This window comes from Abramis brama (genome assembly GCF_963993115.1).
Source record: "Abramis brama genome assembly, chromosome: 24".
In the NCBI taxonomy this organism is placed as follows: domain Eukaryota; kingdom Metazoa; phylum Chordata; class Actinopteri; order Cypriniformes; family Leuciscidae; genus Abramis; species Abramis brama.
The window spans coordinates 6,470,843-6,495,808 of record NC_139986.1 but is presented as its reverse complement, the minus strand read 5'-3'; the positions used below and the strand labels follow the sequence as shown (position 1 = coordinate 6,495,808).

Here is a 24,966-nt window from a genome sequence, read left to right as displayed (position 1 = left end):
TTCGACTTCCTTTCAATTTAATTTTGAATTAAATTCTGAATAGCACCCAAATACTGCCATACTTCTATACTGAATAATAATTTTGAATATAATAAGTTATTCTTATTCTAGTATCTGTCTTCTTTTTTTTTTTTTTTTTTTTATAATATGAATTAATTGGAGAACCAAAACTTATTTTTATGGATTTTTAAAGTTAGTTTTTGTGACATAATCAAGAAAAACCTTTTAAGAGCAAGTAATTTGTGGAAATACAAATGGGTTAATACTGCAAACAAATATACTTAAATATAGCAAAACATATATTGTTTGTGCATATATCAGTGGTATTTGATTTTAGGCATTTTTGCTATATTTATGTTTGTTTTTCCTGTTTTTGTCGTGTAACAACAAAAAGTTCTTCTGCATCCATAGTGTTACATCCCCCCCCCCCCCACGTAAATGAGCCTGAACTTGAGTCTACTGGGGTCGAATGGACCATATCCAATGACCCATGCACTCAAAGAAAGTCCTTTCCGTCAATGGAAATAACCCACTGTTGTAAATGAGACACCAAATCTGGGGGCGGGGGTTCCCTTAAAAAGAGCCTCATGTAAGGTTTGATTATTCTCCCAGGTGAGATGAAGGTAAGGTTGTCAGTTACACTGCCTATTTACATTAGAATAATGTTCAGAGTGCTTTTAAAACCTCAAGCCCTGCTGCTCAGTTTGTATGCTGGCAGCACAGCAGTTACCTCCAAGACAAAGGAAAACTACATCCGCAAAAAAAAAAAAAAACATCCCCCAAAACAACATTTGTATGAAATGAAGATGCAAATGCTAAGGATAACTAAATCTAGTCATGCTATCCTTCACTGCAGTTCTTCAACAATAATAAAAAGCATTGATGGAAGCAATTTTATGCAAAGGGAGGATGCTTTTCTTTAATGCCAACTCATTATTGTGTACACAATACTAGACAAAAGTGTGAAGCAAAAAAAACAAAACAAAAAAAAACAGCCTATATTCAAAGTAGAAGAAATAATTGTTATTTTTATTTTTATTATTATTTGTGTAATAACCTTTTTGTGTTAAGGTTGGGTGAAGGGATGAGGTGAGGACTCATGGATGCAGAGACAATGGGCTTTTTATTAATAATAAAATTAAACAAGACAAAGAAAAACTACCTTGTAGGGGAAGACATGACCGGCAACTTGACTGGGAAAGAAACAAAAAAGCAGGGCAGGAACATGCAAGGAAACACAGGAGTGGAACCTTTGACAAAGAACTGGCACAGTACTGCAAACCAGAGCCAGGACAAACAAACTAGCGGAGCCCCCAACGTGAGTTTTATAAGCGTTTATCTCAGCGTTATTTTATAACGTATCACCAGTATGACAGATGTAGCCTACCGCTATTATTTAGTTTTTCTTCTTTTCCCCCAAAAATATTCACAAACTTATATTTCATGAAATGATATATTCCAATTGTCAAATATGTCTAAGTGAATATGTTTTGTCATTTAAACACATTTATAATGATCATGTTAGATCTATGACGCGCAATGGGAGCCGTCATGTATGTTTGCACAGCAATTTAAAGACTCGGATCTGTCGGATTTACATCACGTAAATTTAGGCTACATAAAAGTAAGTGGCCAATGAACTGGGAGAAGATCGAGAAGAGACTCGATCGCTTTATGATGAATATTCCGATTAAATCTAGGCTTTTATTCACAAACATTGATCAGTGTATATAAACAGAAGCTCAATCGAACCTGCTTAACGTAGGAGAACAAACTTCTTGCTCAAACATGCTGTGTAACACGAGAATGATCCTCATTGGTTCTCACACGTCAAGCAAACATGATTTAAACAAAAGTTTCCGTTTACCACAACTGATGTGTGAGTTGATGAATGTTTATGTGTGAATAAAAGCCTAAATTCAATCCATTCATCATATAAAGCAGACTCTTCAGAAAATTATTATTATCTGCTTGATTAGTTTTATGAACTTCTCTTTATGAACTTTTTGAAGTGTCAAAGTGTCAGTTGCGGAGGGATAGAAAGCTCTCAGATATCATCAAAAAGATCTTCATTTGGGGAGAGGTCACGTCACTCATACACGCGATGGTCGAGGGACTCTGATGCTCCGTCCAAACCTCCTTTCTTTTGCTAAATAACAATTTATAGTACCGACAGCCAGTTAGTTCCTACTCTGTATATTGTCAGCAAGCATAATATATGGAAACAAAAAACAGGACTCCTCGCCGTCCACAACTCCCTCCGGGAAGAAAAAGATGAAGCTAGCGAGCACTAAGGCTAATCTGACAGACGCTATTGCTGAGGCGCTTTCAAAACAACAACTCTCACTTGAAACTTCGATTCAAAATGCGATTCGATTGGCTATGGAGGATGTTAAATCCTCTCTGATCGAGCTCTGTCAAGAAGTGCAATCTCAAACGAACACGGTACGAGAATTGGTATCAAAGGTAGACAAGATTAAGGGTGAGACGCGGCAGATGAAGAAACATCTAAACGTGCACAACAGAGCAGCATAGCCTCTCCTTGAAAATCGCGGAGTTAAAAGACAGGTCTCGCTGTTATAATGTGCGTTTGGTGGTACTGCTGCAGGGCCGGGAAGGGGATGACCCAATAGGCTTCCTTCAAAATATTCTTCAGGGAGCCAGGGAAGTGACGAAAACCAAACCAATTCATGACCAGGCGTTCCTACTGCGTTTTTTCGCTGATTACAATGGGTTTACCTCCCGTAGACGACAGACCTTCGGAAGTATTCAAAAGGAGCTGCCTGCACTGGGAATTCCAAACTTCCTCATATACCCCACCATCCTTCCTGTCAGTTTTGGTGGTAATCAACACTCATTTGATTCAGTTAAAAAAGCGGAGGAATTCTTAGTGGAAGCTCGTAATACCCATGCATCGGGTGCCAGACGTAAACTGTCCTTTTATGGGCCAGCGCCGCCTCCAGGGTCTATGGATGTGTAAAGCGAGTCATTAGGGTTAGGAGTGAGTACTCTGATAATGTAAAGTGCAAGCAATATAACGATCTGTGTCAGAGGAGTCCTGTTAAAAAAAAACAAAAAACTTTTATTAAATTTTTTTTTTGTCTTTCAGCCAAATTGGTCAAACACTTATATTTTATTTATTTTATACATATAATACATGGCTGTCACTACTGTTTATACTATGTATACTGTTGTTATACTACATACTTCATGTTCAATGGAAGAGGGTGGTTGATGTTCTGGTGAGCATTGCTGTTATGCCAGCAGCCATATCACCCTGTAGCCCAAGACTGGTTGCCCACTGAAGCTAAGCAGGGTTGAACCTGGTTAGTACCTGGATGGGAGACCTCCTGAGAAAACCAAGTTACTGCTGGAAGAGGTGTAAGTGAGGCCAGCAGGGGGTGCTCACCCTGTGGTCTGTGTGGGTCCTAACACCCTAGTATAGTAACGGGGACACTCTATTGTCAAGAGCACCGTCCTTCAGATGAGATGTAAAACCGAGGTCCTGACTCTCTGTGGTCATTAAAAATCCCATGGCATTTATCATAAAGAGTAGGGGTGTAACCCCGGTATCCTGGCCACATTCCACCCATTGGCCCTTGCCAATCATGGCCTCCTAATAATCCCCATCCCATGAAATTGCCTCTATCACTCTCTCTCCTCCCCACCTATAGCTGGTGTGTGGTGAGCACACTGGCGCTGTTGTACTGTGCCTGTTGTCGCATCATCCAAGTGGATGCTGCACACTGGTGGTGGTTGAGGAGAGATCCCGACATGATTGTAAAGCGCTTTGGGTGTACAGTAGTACATATGAAAGCGATATTTAAATGCCTCATTCATTCATTCATTCAACGACGGTGGATGTTGTCACCGGCCCTTATAACGTTGGGGGATTTTGTGGCCTCTGATAGGGGGTATTTGTTCATGTTATTTCTATCTATCTCTTACAATGTTTTGGTTTTGTCACAGGTCAAGCAGATATATTTTGGTTTTGCAAAACGTATTCACACCACTTTTTCATTAGATTATGGATAAATTAAAAATTATATCGCTTAATATCAGAGGACTCAACAGTCCAAATAAGAGAGCCAAATTCTTGATCTACTTGCGCAGGAAAGCGATTGATATCACTCTAATTCAGGAAACACATCTAAAGAGAGCAGACGTTCAGAGATTATAGAATACATTTTATAGAGTTGCAGCCTTTTCTACTAATACTAAAACTAAAACTAAAACTAAAGGTACAATCCCTTTAACTGATTTCTCGTGACTGAAACCTCAAGATTGACAGAGAAAGTCAAGATCAATCTTGCAGGCTTGCATATTTTTGTACAAACATTAAAGGAAAGAACATAGCATTTGTATCAAATTCATGCCCCTATAATATTTGAGGCAAATTTTTTCCTACATGTAACTAGCCACTTGCTTTCATTGATAGACTGATATAATGCGGTGATAGATCCTGTATTGAATAGATCTTCCTCCTGTAGTCAATTTCAGCTTAATTCCTCGGCTGCACTTAATGATCTTGTAAAAGCACTGAATTTGGTCGATGTTTGGAGATCTGGGAACCCCTTGAGTAGAAACTATACCCTTTTCTCGACATGGCATCTCTCTTATTCAAGAATAGACTATCTACTTTGCTCCAAGGAACTTTTGAACTCTTTTGACCAGACAGTGATACTATACCAGCTATTCTTGGAGATCACAATTCTTTAATGGCAGAATTTGAATGTACTCCATTTGTTGAAATATATCCGCGGTGGCGATTTAATATCTCTCTTTTACAGAACAACCAGTTTGATGAAGACTTCAAAGCCGGTCTGTCTGAATTTCTTTCATTTAATATTGTTTCGGTTGAAGAACCTATATTTGTCTGGGAAGCTACAAAAGGTTTTATTAAAGATTTCTCTATAGCCTTTGCCATTAATGTAAAAAAGATGCAGAATCAGAGAATTGACCATTAGAAAAAGAATGTCAAACACTTGAATTTAACTAAAATCTTCATTCTCTCATTCACATTTTAAGACGCTGCAGACCCTTAAAGCTGAATTGAACGATCTTCTGAGAAGGAAAGCTGAATTTGTGATTCACAGAACCAGACAGACCTATCCCATATGGCAAAGGTTTGCTAAAAACACCTGTGATTCTTATATGTTCCAACAGAATATTGTAAAGGACATATATGCTGCAAAAAACACATATATAAATTGCATAATATTAATGTATTTTTAATCATATATGTCATATATGTCCTACATACAACTAAAGCCATATAGATTTTTATTATGTAAAAACAGGAAAATAATGCTAATTTAATATGAATGTCCAGCATATCTCTTAAGATGTGTATAAAACACAGTGCAGTTTACCAATCAGTATAAGGCTGTACTTCACTCATGCTCTTGCTCTTATCTTGTCCTAAGTGCAGTATGCCTATAGTCAATCATGGTTACATACTGTATAATCAACCTTAGATGAAACACAACATTTAAACTACATACACAAGCACACATTTTATTCATTTTATTTACAAAATTATTTATTAGAGTGTATTCTACAAGATACAGTTGCATGACCGAAAGTCTTATGGGTTTAGAGCAACAAAATGTTCATTTTTGGGTAAACTATCCCTTTAACTGAGAAAATAATTGGCTGTTTGGAAAAGTAAGGAAAGACTTATATGTCTTCTTGTCTGGATCTTACATCCATCTGAAATGGCTTGATGTGCAGTGGAGCATATATGATGGTGTTAGGTGTTAAATGACTAATATTTTTGTCTGAGATGCTCCAGTCTAAATCTCTAAATCCAGTCTAAGTCTCTAAGGCTTTTGAACGTCTAGGTTACAACTGTAACCTCTGTTCCCTGAGAACAGGAAACGAGACACTGCGTCGATTGGCGCTAAGGAGAACGCCTCAGGCGTGACAGGTGTCTGAAATCACAATCAAATCACGGTAATCCTATTGACCGGCAACAGCCCATGACATCATCGTCATGCTAACCAGGAAGTATATAAGGGCGCCTTGCAAACATGACAATCACCTTTACGTCTGAAGGGACTGTTTGGCAGGCAGGCCTCGAGGCATGGCGAAAAGACACAGTGTCTCGTTCCTTGTTCTCAGGGAACAGAGGTTACAGTCGTAACCTAGACGTTCCCTTTCGAAAGGGAACTTGCACTGCGTCGATTGATGCTAAGGGGAACAATATACCAATGCCACCATGCTAAGGGAAGTGCATACCCATTGGCATTAACAACTGTCAAAACCAGCAAATTCAAATGAAATGCCAGATCCACTCACCCTCAGGTCACACTGGGCTGTCAGTAACAGCATTCCCTACGGTCATAGCCCAAGCTATATGTTTCACAGGAAAACCTCCATAAACACTGCCTACCTGGACCTGCTCAAGGGCCTAGGACCAAAGCTTCAAATTTAGATGGGGTCCCTTCTAAGGAATGGGAACCCGAAGGACCCCCAGCCAATCACTATTCAGGGGAACAAACTCACCCGAAATGCCACCAGGAAGGCCTGACCTGGCGTCACTTACATTGGACACTTCAGTCTAGCCAACTTCCTGTCTGTCCAAAGACAGACCCTCTGGACACTTGCCTTTAGGTACGGCATCCAATCCGAGGGACTGTGAAGCTGACAGTGAACCACTCGGCCCGGACCTCAGAGACAGGGTATCCTGGAGAACATGACTCAGCATAGTGCTTACAACCCTTGCTAGCAAGGGAGTTTCTCTGCTCGGTCCACGGATCTACCCAATGTTTGTTTTTCAAAACACTGAGGAGGCCTGAAAAGGCTTAAGGGATGATCTAACTGGGATCTAACTACGACCGTCTGACCAGTACTCATGACCCTCAGTGAGGGGAGCACATGGTCTGCCCGGTAGGCAAACCAGGCTGTAGTCTAGATAAAAGAGGTTCCGGGAGGGAACCAGTAGCAGAAAATTACCATTAGTCATGCTAGGGCGCAAACTCACCTTCAGAAGCTGCCTGCTAAGGTCAGCTGAACTGATAGTAAGTGGCCACTAGCTGCCAGAACAGCTAGGGGGGCCTGGAAGTGCCTACTACCTGCCTTCAAGGAGGCCTGGAGAGGCCTACTATCTGATAGCAAGCTAAAACATATAGCAATGGTTATTGCTATGAACCCTGATTCTGTGTCAGTCCCAGGGTGGCCTGCTAAGACCTGCCAGTCTTAGGGCTCAGTCTCGGAGCGGCCTGTTAAAGCCGGTCACCTGAAAGTTTTCTTTAGGTGAGAAACTGACTGCTATGGGCGAGTAAGGTTTGGGACTGAGCTACATGGTGGCCTCATAAGGCCAACTGCCTGACAGTGATCAATCCTATTAGGCTGATTATAATCAGGGCGTGCCTCCAGAGAGGCCCACTGAAGCCAATTGTCTGATTGGCCAGCGAATTAACAGTCGAGCACCCCATGATGGGGCTCAGGGTCAGGGAGGCCTTGCTATTTAGGTCAGCACCTGACCATCGACACTACTGTTTGTATACCCCGTCACTCAAGACTCACTTAGAGGATTTGAGAGGCCTGAAGCAAGTCAGTGCTGTCAGCCAAATTCATACTGCCGAGGACTCGCCATTAGGGTGGCCTGGTCGGGCCTACTAGCTGATAGCCAGTCTATTCTGCTACAAAAATACACCGTTGGGAACCATACTACACCAACACAAATATTGAGGCCACCACAGGAGGCCTAATAAGGCTAGCTACCTGGTCGCAGCTATAATGTATGTCCCACAACGTTAGGACTCCCTTCCGAAGACGCCTGTTTATTGCCTACTACTCATCAGTGAGTCTACTGCCTGAACTACTTAGGCCAACCACCTGAGGTAAGCTGGCCTACAGAGCCCTCTTGGGGGCTTCCCGGTCAAGGAGGCCTGCTGAGGCCTACTACCTAACAGCGCAGCCTTCGTTGGCAGATAAGCTGTTTACACAGCGCCTACAGCATCCTGGTGCCTAATCACATTGCCTATGGCAGTGTACTCAGCAAGAACACAACACCCTTTAAGCAAGGGGAGTACAACATATGCCACTCTGCCTCAATGGAGGTCCCAGAGTCAGGGGCCTACCATCTGTACGCATGGGTGTCAGCTCATGGCAATGCTCTGGCTTCACGGGAGCATACTTCGAAAACCAAAAAGAAGTGAAGGTTAAAACTTTCCGCTCGACCCGAGCCATAATGGTGCGAGGTAGGATAATACAGAACTGAAAGTGAAGTACTCAGACCTACCCTGTATAAACAGGGGAATACCACCACCTAACCCTGAGATTTAACAGGGTGCGGGCCCACCAGCGGCTCTAGATGTGACTGAATTTTATCTGCGTCCAGACTAGGGGAGTGGGGCTTATTTGTAAGCTAACCACCTACAACCTGTCGCTTGAGCAGTAGCTCAGCGAGGTGAGTGGAGCCTATTCTGGCGGCCCAAGTCCATATGCTAGTTCTGCATGGCGACAGTCATCAAACACATATATCTCCCGTCAAAGGCAGTCCGCAGCAGCAGTCAAATCATGAACCTCGTAGAAGTACTCAATGTGGCATAATCCCAACCAGGACCACAAAACTGGCACAAATTCATTCAGCAGATACAAAAAAGTCCTTCTACAAAACACAAAATGCCTCCTGTTATTTATCTGCATCAAATCCCCTATATTAAATAAGCACAAAGATAACATTTCACCAGTAAATAAAACTTAAACATTAACATGAACGTTTTACTTACAGTTGAGCATGAAACAAATTGTTTCCCAACAGGACCTTGTTTGACCAAGGAGGTCAGCCATGATAATTTCTTCTTCTTCTTCTTCTTCTTCTTCTTCTTCTTCTTCTTCTTCCTTGCTTTTTACGGCGGATCGCAGACAAATATGTGCATTACCGCCACCTATCTTGGAAATGGACCATTGACACTTCCTATACTTTAACCTCTCAACCAACATAAATTCCCCTTATTTACCCGCACAGAGGCTTCATAGAGTTTCATCCGGCGCTGCGTGTTCAGCTCCTCCGTCCACTCTCAGCCCCCATGACAGATAAAAAAAAAACAAAAAAAAAAAACACCCTCATTTAAATACGCTTATTTAACCCAGTATTTATTCTTCTTCGTTTGGTGTTTTATGGCGGTTGGCGTTTTATGGCGGTTGGCAAACCAACTTTCGGTGCATTACCGCCACCAACTGGACTGGAGTGTGAAGCACTAAAAAACAATAAGCAACTAAATAATAAAAAAAAACCTTTATCCCCTATACTTCAAATTCTCCAATCTACTCCTATTGCTTTGAGATACTTCATTATCGCACTATATATTTTTACTTGTTCTACTTGCTTTCCCAATAGACTTTCCATACTGAATACTACCACACCCAATTTTCTTACTATACTCTTTAAGTACTAACCTTTCTTTTCCATATTTTAAACATTTTATTAAAACATGTTCTATTGTTTCTGCCTGATCACAATAATTACATTTTCCCGTATCATGTTTTCCTATCTTAAACAAGGAATGATTTAATCGTGTGTGCCCTATTCTAATACGAGAAACAATCGTATCCTCTTTCCTATTCCTAAAAACACTTCTTCCATTTCCTACTTGCTTCTGAATACTATACAACTGTCTTCCCTTGACCTCATTATTCCATAGTTCTTGCCATTTATTGTTTATGAATTCTTTTATTTTACTTTTAACTTCATTTTTGCTCAACGTCACTTGCACATTTATCTCATTATGTTTTACTGCTTGCTTTGCTAGTCTATCTACCACTTCATTGGCCTCCAGTCCCACATGAGCAGGAACCCACACAAACACTATTAAGCTTACACTACTTATTCTTAGCAAACTTGCAAGTATCTCATATATAATGTCTTGCCTTGATACTTTATTTCCACTTACGAGGCTTGTGATTGCTGCAAACGAATCAGAACATATAGCTACTAATCTCGGTTTTACGTCCTCTACCCACTGGAGTGCAACCATCATGGCAATTAATTCTGCTGCAAATACAGAGATATGGTCAGTTATTCTTTTCTTGATACTAATTTGAAACTTAGGAATATATACAGCAGCTGCTGTTCTTCCAGAGATAGGATATAATTTATTCTACTGCTCACCTGTCTCTTTATCTAAACACAGTTGTCTCACTAATACCCCTAGTGGTGAGGAGTGTAATTGCGGTCTAAGTAACTGACAGGTGTCTGTTACAAGTTCACCCAAAAATGAAAATTACCCAATGATTTACTCACCCCCAAGCAATCCTAGGTGTACATTACATTCTTCTTTCAGACATTATATTAAAAAATGTCCTGGCTAATCCAAGCTTTATAATGGGAGTGAATGGCTGGTGAAAATTTGAAGCCCAAAAAAAGTTAAAAGTTTCACTTTATTTATCCTTAGAAAGGAAATTTAGTGTGCAGCAGGATATCTAAAAATAAAAACAGGATAAGAGCACCACCAGATGCCAACAACATTATAAACACAACACAGGACACACATCAACACAACAATGGAGACACTCCTTCCCCAGAACCAATGACAGAAACCAATACAATACACGATCAGTATGTCATAATGAACAATGACAAAAATATAAAAAATATACTGTATAAAAAAATTCATAAGAAATCACCTAAGTGAATTCAGAGTCCTAATAGCCACAGGAATAAAAGAATCCCTGGCACGTCTGGTTCTTAACATGGGTAGCCTAAAACGGCGACCTCAGGGGAGCAAATTAAACTCCCCAAAAAGTGGGTGATCAGAACAATTTAAAATGTGGTTAGCCTTACCCCGGACCCGTTTATCATATATATGTTGCAGCTGTGGTAGCTGTACCCCAACCACCTAAGAGGCAACATTTACCAGCCTAGCTAGCTTATGCTTGTTGATCATTGAAAGGCCACTGTACCACACCACGATACAAAATGTCAAGACTGATTGAATAAAACACTGGTAAAACAAAGTCATCAGAGTCCTACACACGCTAAATGATTTCATCTTCCTCAAGAAGAAAAGTCTCTGTTGGGCCTTTTCACAGGGAGCAACTGTGTTGCTCTCAAAAGATAATTTGCTGTCAATGATGGTTCCTAAATATTTATATTCATCTACTGTCTCAACATTCATGTTCTGAATAACAGTTTCTGAAACATTGTGCTGTAATCTACGAAAATCAATAATCATGTCCTTTGTCTTGGAAACGTTAATAGACAGATAGAAGTTGTCACACCACGCAATAAAATCATCAACTACAGGGCCATGCCCATCCTCATCATTATTCAAAAGGCTCACTATAACAGTATCATCTGCAAATTTCACACAGTGCCTATTCTCATACTTGCTCCTACAGTCATTCGTATATAGAATAAAAAGCAAAGGTGAAAGAACACAGCCCTGCGGAGAGCCTGTGGAGGTAAGGGCTTTTGAGGATGAAACACCATTTACCCTAACACACTGCGACCTGTTCGACAGAAAATCCAGTATCCAGCCAATTAAATTACAGTTCAAGTTAAAAAGAGACTGAAGTTTCTCAGCCAACAAGAAGGGCTGAATAGTATTAAATGCTGAAGAGAAATCAATAAAAAGGAGCCTCGCATGAGTTTTTGAGGATTCCAGATGTTGATAAAGGAAATTTAACAATGTAAGTATTGCATCCTCAACACCTCTACTAGGCCTGTAAGCAAACTGGAGAGGATCTAACTGCTCCTCTACCTGCTTCAGTAACTCCTGCTTAATCAACTTCTAAAAAGCCTTCATCACCAATGAGGTGAGAGCTACAGGTCGAAAGTCATTTAAGACCTTAGGGTTCTTACACTTAGCTACAAGAATAATTGTAGAATGTTTCCAAATCTTTGACACTGTTTGCGTCTGAAGTGATTGAGTAAAAATGACTTTAAAGATCTCACTTAACTGACCAGCACAAGACTTAAGGACTCGACCACTGATGTTGTCAGGGCCAGGACTTTTCCTAACATTAGTTTGTTTAAATAATGATTTGACCTTAAATACATCAATATCAAAATCAAGAATACAATCACTAACCAAATTATCACACATGTGACTGATTTGTTCACTAAAATCACTGTTAGAAAATCTCATATAAAAACTATTTAATTCATTTGCTAGCTGCTCATCAGAATCAAAACCATTTACCAACCATCCATAAAATTACTCCACACGGCTCCGGGGGGTTAATAAAGGCCTTCTGAAGAGAAACCATGGGTTGTTGTAAGAAAAATACCCATATTTATTACTTTATAATCTAAAATAACTAGCTTCCGCCAGACGACCATACGCATACTACGCAAGTCGACTTGAGCCACAAGAGTAATACGCATATATGACGTATAGGAGTATCGTAAGCTTAGAAGCCTCTCGCAGTTTAAACAAATAGGGCTCTGCAACAAACCGAAGCTCCTCTTCTATTATATAAAAAATCCTCCGACATTTCTCTTCAAAATTTCTAATTCGCAACCGGTGTTTTGTTTTTCTCTTTCCTCTTTCGTCATTACGTTGTGCGTCGGGTCAGGGGTTAGCCTTCCACCGATGCGTACGGCCATCTGCCGAAGCAAGTGATTATAGTTTATAAAGTTTTAAATATGGGTATTTTCCTCGCACAAATGCGTGGCTTCGCTTCAGAATGCCTTTATTATGGATGCTATAGAATATGGATATTATAGAATGCCCCTGGATTATGGATTACTATTATAATGGATGGATGCACTTTTTTGGGCTTTACATTTTCACCAGCCAACTCCGATTGATTTCATCTGAAAAAAATAATTTTTTGAGAAAAAAATATACTTTTTATACATTTGAAAAACCTTTGTAAACTGAACACCAAAGAACAATATTAACTATTGAGCGGTGGTGCGCGCGTTCATGTAGGTAGGCTAACATGTAAGGGACCTAAAGCGCACCTAAAAGCTGTCACAAAGAACTGGCAGATATAGCAAGGATATAATAAGGATACAGCAAAGATATAGCAAGGATACATTTCAATTGTTAATTAATAAACAAGTGTTTTCTGTGTCAAAGATTAAGTTGCCGATGCTGACTCAATCTTCGCAGTAGTGAACACACCAGAGAGAAATGCACATTTCATACGGATTACATAAGCAGAGAGCAGTCTGTTTTCTTTTGTTTTAAATTGTTTTGTTTAAAAGTGCACATTTCAAGCTTTCTATAGATATATTTCTCAGGTCTGTGAGGTAGCTTATACGCTGAGTTTCGATCGGTTCATTTATGAGATGAGCTCCAGTTCACGCGACGGAGCCTCCGTGTCCTGATTATATTGCCTGCTATATTTAAATCCAGGCAATTGGTTGATGAAACATTGATTAAAATTAAGATACAATTAATACAAAACGAAATTCACTATAAAGAAAGGCTTTCTACAAAAACAAACTTAATGAAGTGGCCAAAATCATGTCTGCCCACTCGTGCTTTTCACTTTTCATGTAATCAAAATAGATGAAATTAAAAAATAAATTATTTTATTTAAACATAAATATGAAACTAAATCGTTTTCTTTAATGACTGGTCTACAACACGTAGGCCTATTAGCCTACAATAGCCTACAGACAGATTTAATGTCGGTGCGGGATAGATTTAACGGCGTCTTACCGGCATGTGGGGGAGACGATTTTCAAACAATCATCGAATATTATTTTACCTGATAGGCCTATGCCAATCCTTAATATTTGGTGTTTAAAATGCCTATTTGAGGTCTCTGTGAAGGTTTTAAAGCAGTCTTTTAGGCTCTCTTTCAGAGCGGTCATGTCCGTAACGGAGAACTGTCACGTCCGTAACATAGTTTTTTCCTCATAAATGCGAACACGAAAAATTAAATAAATGGAATATTTCATGTTATGTGGAGAGCCAACCCTTCTTAAACCGGTGGGTAGTCTAGTATTACTTTTGGTTTGCGCAGTGTAATTCACATAATTACAAAAAATTATTTTGCCACCTAAAAGTTAAAGTTTTTTTGTGTCACGTCCGTTACAAGCATGTGTTCCCTCATATTAAATATAAAACGCATGTGTAGATTGATATTTTTAGGGAGTATGGATATATAAACAGACGTTTCAATATATTGGTATTAAATGCGTTTTCTGAGAATTTATATTTCAAGTTTTGACTGCAAATATCGCGTCCATAACGCTGGAATTGCCCAATAGTAATTTAAAAATGTGGTAGCATGGGATCTGGATGGGAAGGATAACTCTGGGAGATGGAAGGGGTGTGTCGTGATTCTGCCTTCTTACACCGCGACACAGGTTTGTGGATCTGAGTATAGCGCGTATCGTTACAGCCCTAGAAGCAAAGCATGCTAGTAACTAGAAATCTGCTGTAATATATAAGTGTGTGAACATACATTCACATTTATATGGGAACATGTATGTGCAATATATGTATACAATAAAGGATAAAACTTTGTCAATATAACATGCAATGCTATTTTTGTCTTCATTAATAAAGAACCTGTAAGGGTCATCAGCTGGAAGTGCCCTTGAAGAGCCACCTGAGGGCACTCCACATCAGACAATCATGTTTCACTCACAAACTACATCTCCCATAATTCTCTGCCTGGCCTCATCAGCACTCATTATCACATTCACTTGTGTCTCATTATCTTGTTTAGCTCACCCCATATAAGCCTGGTTCACCCTATCACTCACTGCGAAGTTTTGTATGTTTTTACACTCAGGGCTGGACTGGGACAAAAAAAACGGCCCTGGCATTTTGGCCCAGACCGGCCCACTACATATGATCATAAACACAACTGATCTTTGCATGGCCTTGAATATGTATACCAACTCCTATTCCTTAAAACCACTAATGCCATGTAATGAGTGAGTAAAAGTTAACAGATGAAATAACTTTTACAATTTTTGGTAAATCTATAGTGAGTGGAATCTTTTTGTTTTTTTGACAGAAACTGCATCGAGCTTTTATTTTGGCGGAAAACATGGTTCACAAACTCGTCTCATTACAATTCTAGTAAAATGCGTAATCAGCAAATATGTAGATGTGGAAATAATGTGTAATGGGTTCCTACACTCATATTTAAGTGTTCTGAAAGTATAGCCTAGTTCTGCTTACCGCAGTTCTCTACACTCAATATCCTGTGAAGTATGAGATGTATCCGCCCAAAAAGCACGTCGGCCCACCGGGAAAGTGCCAGGTCTGCCTAATGGCCAGTCCACCCTACACTGCATTTCTGAGTGTTTCCACTGTTGTCTATGTTCCTGGTTCTTGATATCTGCCTGTGTCCTGGTTTTCACGTTATTGTCTTACCCTCTGGATTTGGTTGTTGTTGTTGTTGTTTTTGGATTACTCTAATAAACTGCATTTGGATCCTCAACCTTCTTGTCTCGGAGCAGTTCGTAACAGAACCATTGAGGTAAACAAACTTCAAAATAAGGGTCCACAGAAATGCATATTGGGGAAACTTGACATGTTGTTAATTAATATTACTCAGTAAATATTTGTGTACTTGCATTGTAAAAAGATCACCTTAATGGTTATTTCATATCTGCTACTGTCTTCGAAAAGTGTTTAATTAAAGCTACGGTAGGCAATGTTTTTCACAAACACTTTGTTATAGTGGTTGAAACTCTCTTGACATCTTGATCGCAACCAATAATAAAAGTGGTCTTAATATTTAAAAAAAAATACATCTTCTGTGGAAGTCTCAGGACCAAAAATGTTCATCAAATCATTGCATTTAGTCTATATTATCGCAGCAAACAAACAGCAGCCACCAGGGGCCTGTACCATGAAGCCGGTTTAGGTGGCTAGCCAGCTATGTTTCAGTTTAGTTTCCGCCAACCCTGGGTTTTAGGTACTATGAAAGTAGCTCGGCTTTAATCGGTGTTCGTTGCCATGGTATCTTACGCTGCACGGCTAACCTGCTCCGGGGCAGGTTATGTTCTGGATTCGAGATCTCAGACTGAAGTTTGACCAATCAGCTGAGAGCAAAGAAACATATAGGTGACGTAACTTATTCACCTTTTCTTCCAAATCCGGTGACATCTCAGCGCAAATTGTTAGACGAGTACTTCGTAAAGAAATAATTTTTAGCATGACAAAATCCCCTTGCCTTTCCTGATAATTATTTGTATGAAAGATACAGATTTTCCGCGGAAGCAATGTCTTACCTTTACGAACTTCTTGAGCCGCACATAAAGAATTTAACACGTCGAATTCATGCACTTACTGTACCGCAAATATTGCGTTGCGTTTTTTTTTTTTTGCAAGTGGTACATTCTTGCACTGTGGGTGACGCACAGAAGCTGGGGGAAAACATATGTTTGTCGAACCATTCGCAAGGTGGTCCTCGCTCTGCAGGAGTACATTAATAGTTTCATTAATAGTGTTTCCCGGACATTTATCGACCATGTCCATAAAAGAGGACTTTTATAAAATTGCCGGTAAGATATATTGATAGGGTGACATCACATGAACACTTTTTTTTTTTTTTTTTAAAGAAGCAAATTTCACAAATGTAGGCTACTATACAATACATGTTAAGAATTATTTTAAATATTTTTTATTATTATTCTGTTAATCTTATGATAGGATTCCCTAGAGTCATTGCAACATGCAGTCTATTGCTCCAATCTCCACTGCTCTAGGGCAGTGGTTCTCAACTCCAGTCCTCGTGACCCACTGCTCTGCATATTGTGTATGTCTCCCTTATTTAACACACATGATTCAGATCATCAGCTCGTTAGGATAGACTCCATGAACTGAACTGAGTGTGTCAGATAAGAGAGACATCCAAAATGTGCAGAGCAGTGGGTCCCGAGGACTGGAGTTGAGAACCACTGCTCTAGGGGAACATGAGGCAGATTATGTTAATAGGAAGTCCTATCACAGCCTTAATGTTCAAGTAGAGATGATGTGAATATGTGAGATGATTATTTTCTGAGAGATGAATCTTTAAATTAATAGTAGCCTAACATTAACAGATATAACAATGATCTACTAAACATTTCATCTGCAGACGACTTGTGGTCATGAATGTATGATCACAAGTTTGGATGCCAAATGGCCTGGCTCCAGTGCTTGTCTCACAAATTTTCCGTGAGTCTTTGTTGTGTCAGCGCTTTGAGGAAAGCAAGTTAAATTTGGTACAGTACAAAACACTGTTAATTTGAACTGAGATAGAAAAACCTACACAATAACCCCCTATCATGACCCTCAGACAGGGCCACAGCACCGCTTCAATGTGGCCCTCAGTAAAACCAGAGTGAAGATAGAGATGACCTTTGGCATCCTAAAGGCACATTTCAACTGTGTTCGGCGCTTCAGAGTCACCAGAGCGGCCCACCCAGCTGGTGCAGATGTAGAGGCAATCACCATACAATATTACACTTAATAAAAGCACATTGAAACTGCAGATAGGTCTCAAACTGTTTTATTGGTTTTGTGGGATGGGAGGGAGAAAGAGCAAGAGAAAGTTGCATTAATAAATATTCATACTAAAGTGTTACTTGGTTAAATAAATTCACATACTGAGATCAGTTTTATCCAGCTGTTTGATCTCCAATTTTTTTTTTTTTGGAGCCTTCTCAGCTCACAGTGCAGTCTAGTTCGTCTCCTTTAGTGAGCAGTCTAGTTCAAGTCTCCTTTAGTGAGCAGTCTAGTTCAAGTCTCCTTTAGTGAGCAGTCTAGTTCAAGACTCCTTTAGTGAGCAGTCTAGTTCAAGACTCCTTTAGTGTGCGGTCTAGTTCAAGACTCATTTTGTACAGGGCCCTGACTGAGTCTGTTTCCACCTAAAACATAATTCCACCACAAACATGATCATTACAAGTTTTCTGGAGGCTCAGAAAAAGTTCCTTGACTTCCTACAAACACAGGACTGACTGTAATTTATGTCAAGGGTTTTAAATCCTTACACATTTCTTCTGAAGCCCATTGAGGTAGAGGCCTCCATTTCTGGGGCAGGTTCTGAAAAATCCTACAATAAAAGAGATGTGTAAGGGCCAGTCCCTTTTTTATGCCACACATTTAAATGTTTGCCATAATAAAAAGCCCAGTGCATTCACATCAGAAACTGTCTGAGAACACACAGACAGAGTGTCTTCATTTCCTCCACCCTAATAAATAAAAATAGGCCAATGTAAAGCATAACTGTTGTAAAGCAGGTTATGTTTGGTGTTCTGTTTGCTGCATACTGACCTCTGTGTGGGAGACTGTGTGTGTGTGTGTGTGTGTGTATGTGTGCTGGCTTCAACAGGGACACTGTATTTCCCTCTACTGCAGAACATACAGTCAGCCATATTTAAAACTTAAAAAAGTAGTAATGTATTGCACACGTACCCAGTGTTACTTGCTTAGAGGAGCCAGCACCAGGGTCAGACTGTACAGCACCTGTAATCACATCCATAATCGGCCGTCCCTTATTGCCTACTCAGAGCCAACTCCTCCGCCAGTGTATTCTGGTTTTCTGAATTTAACTCTTTATTTCTGTTTGCTGCAAACAAGTGTTTATGATAAAATGTTCACAAAAGTAATAAAAGGTTGCGGTAAATACTCACCACTTTGAATTATATTTTTATATCTTGTCTTTATCTGCTGCCAAGAACATTTGGAGTTGGGGTTGCATCTAAAAATCAATGAATATTAATCTTTCTTAGTACATCCATGCACATTTTTATATATTATAAAAATAGGCTATAGGCTATATTACACGTATAGGCTACACATACATAATTTTACATAAATATATAACGTATTTGTTTAACTTACACATTAACATGAATCAGCAATCTTTCTCCAACAGTCTTCTCTTGCTTTGGCAGCAGAGAACGTATTGTTTCGAGCTTGAAATACATATTTAAATTCATCGTAATTCTGAATGATTATCTCTCGTTCCTCCGCGGAAAAATATATCGCTCTCGCTCTACCCGCAATTGGTTGTTCAGTGCCGACGTCACTCTTTTATGTGCACGCGCGCGTGGAGTAATCATAGCTTGAGGATCAAAGCCTGAGTTGACAGAGAAAGTTGATGAGCTGCATCATGGTACCAATAAAGCCTGATTGCATCGGTTTGGTTTTGTCAACTCAAAACTAATCCTGTAACCCCGAGTTTGTTCAGCTACCTTCATGGTACAGGCCCCACAGTTCCTCCTGAACCAAAACAACAAGCTTATGCTGTGTTCACACCATGTTGTAATTAGGCTATCGTAATTACGAGATGGCAACCTGTGACATTCTACTTTGAGCTGTTCATCCTTAGACTCAGATTTATGCGTTTCTATGGCAACATTATCTGTGGCAATCAGGTGGTACATGTCAGAGCTCTCTAAGTTGTTTAAATTAATATTGTTTAATTAATTAATATTGATTAATATTTATATTGTAGTGTTATGTGCTTCGAGACATGAAGCAATTTAACATCGTCTCTCATGACACTTTGCAGACTCTGCTCTGGCTCTGCACATTCATGTGTTTTGGAGGAGGCGTGGCTTTAGAGAGTGCTTTAAAGGGTGGTTTGCGAGTTTATATTTTGAGGGAAAAAGTATAAGAGAAGAAAAATCTGAATTGCAAGATATAAACTCATTATACAGAATAATGAGTTTATGTTTCTGATATTTTTCAAAATAGTGGGATAAAAACTCGGAATTGCAAGAAAAGAAGTCAGAATTCTGAGACATAAACCTGATTAATTACAAAACTAAATTATTATTTTTTTTTATTCTTTTGTTTCATGGTTTCAGTAGACTGCTACTGCAGAACTGATTTTTTTTTTAATTTTTTTTTTTTTTAAACCACCACGAGAGTGAATTGCGGGAACAGCAATCAGGTAGACTTGTGTTCTCTCCTCTCCAAGTTTGATGTCAGCAGATAACAGTAAAGTTAAGTTGAAATGCATCTTTTTCTAGTCTGTCTGTCTTGGTAACCCAGCTGGGGGTAGTGCATCTTTTGGTCTTTCTGTGTCTTGCTTGCTAATGTCGGCCACTTCCAGGTCTGTGTTTTGTGATTAAGTGCCTGACAAAAAAAAGAAAAAAAAAAAGAAAGTGAAATACTACTATTGATAACCGACAAAGGGCAACAATGTTTGTTTATGAACCGCAGCTCGGAAAAGATAACCGTGTCGCGCGTAACATGCACTTTATATGCACTTTCCATCAAAACATCTGTGGGGACCTGTACAATATGGGCGTGATGGCACTCCTCATTATAGGTGCACATACTTTTAGACAATGATTATCTAGTCTCCAAGTCAAGGTTTAGTTACAACTCTGAAATAAAGCAAGATGGAAAGCAATGTATTGACATTGACTATTGATTTATAAGCTATATTAAAACACAGTGACATGCTATGGCAAGCCATTTTAGCTTTTATTCATTCACAGGATGCATTTTTGATATCAATAATTAAATTTGTACTACTTAAAATACAAATTCTTGATATTAAGAATGTACTTTTTCTAGAAACAATGTCTGTTTCTGATATCAGGAATTACATTTTCATTAGTAGGGGAGAGGCGGGACGATTGAAACGCGGGACGGATGAAACACTGAGATTTCCTTGAAAACCACTCACGTCATGTACGTCAAATTTCGTCAGCACGTACAGCACGCAATGCCTACCATACCCGCGAAAACATTTCTTCTTTACGTCGTGCCGTTTTGGAGTTAAAGCCGCAAAGCTGTTTTTGAGTGCTGTAAGTGAATTCTTTCGTGCGGTACTTTTTTTTGACTGACAAGTTGGATTTATTGTTTCATGTGCAATTGTAATGATAATACGGCAGGTGTATTAGTACTGCAACACACCCTTAAGTGTGCAATATCAGAGTTTTTTAGTTTAAGGGCAAAAGAGGTTTAAATGACAGGAGGCGCTGTCGGGACGGTTGAAACAGTGTTTAAACCGTCCCGACAGCGCGTCCTGCACGTTAAACCTGGTCATAGCCTATACTGTTCATAGATTCATATACTGTTTCTAGACTTGTGTTTCTTTTAATGCAAATTAATTTTCAATTACAAAACACATGCTATCTCTGTAATAATCATCAATTGTCCAATCTTCAATCTTCAATAAATTTAATTTATGGTCTTCTGGTTGACCTCGTTTTCTTCATAATAACAGGCTATTCAACTAGCAAACACTCAATATGACTCAAGGAAGAAATGTAAGGAAATTAATTGTAAACGGATTTGTTTATCTTCGTCAAAATAGCCTATTAGAAAGATTACAAAATGCGCATAGGCTTATAGCCGATTATTTATTGGGCGACAGAACAAAAATGGTTAATATGAACCTTTAAATTAAAATAAATTACAAAATATGTTTGTAACAATATGTACATAAGTTACTTGTCAGATATTGTTCACAAAAATAAGCATTAGATGAATAGTTGCCGTTTAAACTGTTATGTTTCATCCGTCCCACCCCTGTGTTTCAATCGTCCCGCACAGGCGGGACGATTGAAACAAAGCACAACTCCTGTTCAAAGTCAAATTTTACTTAAATCATTCTATATTTGTACCGAATAACACATGATACTAAGAGAACACATATGTGAGATGTTAATCACAAAAAAATAAAAAATCTATCTGTAACCTTATCTTAGAAAACGACATTTATCTGAAAAGTGTTTCAACTGTCCCGGCTCTCCCCTACTAGTTAAAGGAGGGAGGATTGTAGTGGGAGCACTGGGGTGTCAGGTGTGACTGTGGCAATGGCAAATGGTTTACATGGCTCATGGGTCAGGTAGGAGGGCCCCTTAACAGAATTTTGTTTAAGGCCCAAGGGAGGTCAGGATCGGCTCTGCCTACACCCAAATAGTCTATTGAAAAAATGACATGTGATCTAGGACCTTTATACAGTGCATGCCATTGGAAAGACTGTTCTATCTGGACCAAGGTATATTACGCTAAAAGCATGCTACTTTTTCCACAAGCCTGATGAATGTGACTGCGGCAACATTTTATTCTAGTTATTGCACTTATTGCAGCAGTTTATAAATAACATGAATGTGCTAAAAGCCCCTTATACATAAAAGGCATTTTAAAAAAAAAAAGCAAAAAAAAAAGAAGCTGTTTAAATGTAACAAAAGTAAATTATGTTAGTTTTAATAAAAAATAACCCCCTAGGACATAAAAGTGCCCAGACGGAGGAAACCTCTATCTACGGAATCCCTCTTTTATGACTCACTTCTGGTTAGCTTCTGATAACTTTTTTCCCCTGTATTTTTCCCTGTTTATCTCAGAAAAGAGGTTATCAAAGAACTGTGAGGAATGTAACAGAAATAAGTGGCAACAGAGGAGAATGCAAAGCTTTTAATAAAAAAAAGGTGTAAAGTGTCTGAATGTTAGATAAAGGAAATCAGTTCTGCACTGGGGCCCATGTGGAATAATATAAAAATACAGAGCAGGTGTAAAGCAAGTGTAAACGTTGCCATTGTGTTCCATTTTTAACATAATGCTGTTTAAAAAGTAGGCAAAGTGTGATAGAAATTTCAGTGATAACCATACTCTTAAAATAACTTTGTTAAAGGTACACTTTGCAACTGTTGGCGCTAAAGTGGTAATAAACAAAACTGCATTACAAGATAAATTGAATTTGAGCAAAAATAAACTCTGGAATTTAATTTTGGTTATACTTTCAAAATAAGTTTTATATTATTTGGGTAATATTAATATACTATTACTATGAGCAATGATTGAAAGATGATCAAATAAGCTCTACTTCAACATTTAAGCATTTGGTAGACACTTTTATAAAAACAACAACTTACTTTCTCTAGTTGAGTCACAAGAACTGTACAGATGTTGAGGAGACTCAATGAAGAGTTGAACTTGGCTCAATGGATTCTAGTAAGTTCTGTGAACTATCAGACTATTTTTTGACGAAAATCTCTCAATAATGTTGTCGTTTGTATGCAGAGACTGTTACAGTTAGATAACTAGTGCTGGCAGCATGAGAGCTAAACATGCTCCACCCTTCCAGCTCTGTGCATATCCTTCCTTTCACTTCTGAAACCACATTGCCATTTCAATGGCCAAAAAATAAAATAAAAAAATCTGCAGACTGTGAAAACAATGAAGCAGGATTTGATGAAGGTTGAATACTGAGAATATGGTACCAGTGACTCATTTCTCTCGCTCTATCTGTCTGTAGAGCTGTTAGAAAATGTACTTTGACATTTATATTTACATTTATGCATTTGGCAGGTACACATTTACATTCTTATCAGTTCTCAGTTCTTGTGAACTGAGAAAATGAACATGAACACTTCTGATGAAAGGTCTCATTCTGTTTATGGCAGAATCACATTACTCTGGCCTGGCCTTCTAATATGCTCTGTAATCTTTGGAATGGGAAACAGCTGTCTCTGAATGTAAGAAACCAAAACGGCATGGCAGGAGTAAATGTGGGTGGATGTACGAGAAAGAAATCCTTTGTTCGCATTTGCTTTCATTACACCATCCTGTCGTCTCTTCTTCCTTTCTTACCTCCTCCTCCTTCTCTATGTCTCCTTTAAAAAATATTCAACTCCTATGCAGGTGATCAAAATTTAAGAGTGCTTTTGAATAATTGAAGAGCAGAATAATAATCGCATGGCATAGCAAGCTGTGGCTGGAGAAGATAGGTTCATTCTGGCCCTAAAGGCTCCGTCAAACTCACTTTGTCATGCATATCAAGCCTTGAGCCCCAACCTGATCTCACTGTTTAAAGGAAACTGGAATTTCTGCCCAGATCTTTTCTCTTTTAAGCTATCTTGTCAAAGTTTGATAAAGTGTTACTGGCATTAAAGCTTTTTTTTAATTAAGTTTGCTTGCTGAAAGCAGCACACTTATTGTTCTTCTTAAGTTTTCTTCTTCTTCTTCTTCTTCTTATTAAGTGTGCTTGCTAAAAGCAGCACACTTATTGTTCTTCTTAAGTTTTCTGATTATTATTATTATTATTCCCGGGAGAAAAATTTTGGCCAGCTCCTGCGCCTAGGCCCTTTGAGACAGAGACACCGTTCCAACTTTAAAACGTCCGGTCAGTACCGGTGTAAGTTGCTCGCGAAGATGACATCACGAGTCCATGTCGTTTGTCCGCCATATTGGATTGAACAGAAAGCGAATCTAAAGTTTCACAGGTCACAAATTTGGTCCGAACCTCACGAAACTAGACGTCCATGATCCTTGGACTAAGCCTCACAAAAGTTACTAGAAGGATTTTTGATTTTCGGAAGCGTTTGCCCGTCACAGCCAAACGAAATCATCGGCGTAGTCGCCAAACAGGAAGTCGTCCATATCTCAGGAACTATGTCACGTATCGAAACCAAACTTTGTACATGAACTCGGGACTCCAATGTGAGGAAGCACAAGATCTGTTTTTTTTTATTTTTTTTATTTTTATTTCTGGCTAATAGACAAACCCATTTACCTATGTCTATGCAAGAGTTTCACCTCACACTTTTAATGTTAATGCATTTAGACAGTAGGTGGCACTGTTGTATTACATTTCACAGAGCTGCCAAGTCAGTGTATATACTGCATTCGTTTTTACTAGGTTTGTCTTAATAAATGCAGGCATGAATTTCGTTTTTTGCATTGGTCTAATTTAATTATCTTCATTTATTAATATATACAGATTTGTATGCATGAATTGTGCATTTCCAGTTCTCAAAGCAGTTAATAACAAAAAAAACAAACAAACACTTTATACAAAATACATCATGCTCTTCTTCGCTAACCGAACAAACAATTCATTGTCTGTGGCTGTGTTTGTGCACACGGGAAATATGCTGCGCATAACAATAGAAAACAAGGAGAAACGCGCAGTCACATGCTCAAACAGTGCGTTCCATTTGACCGTAAGTGGACTGCGAAGTGGACTTCACAGGGTTTTCCGCCATCTTAAGTTAGATTCTAATCCGAAGGGAGCGAACATGTTCAGTTCGAAGGGCACTGCGCACGGCATAGGGAATAAGGGAACATCGATACATCACTTCACAGG

At 39.1% G+C, this 24,966-nt stretch overlaps 1 protein-coding gene across 1 annotated transcript in view; it reads right to left on the bottom strand.

The window, feature by feature from the left end:
* The window catches only part of LOC311075475 (NXPE family member 3-like), a 57,522-nt gene extending 34,580 nt beyond the window's left edge, over nucleotides 1–22,942 (bottom strand). The window contains exon 1 of the mRNA XM_084102922.1: nucleotides 22,754–22,942. The gene's annotated coding sequence lies outside the window, so the exon portion shown is untranslated. The remainder of the gene's footprint in view (nucleotides 1–22,753) is intronic.
* Between the last annotated feature and the right edge of the window lie 2,024 nt (nucleotides 22,943–24,966).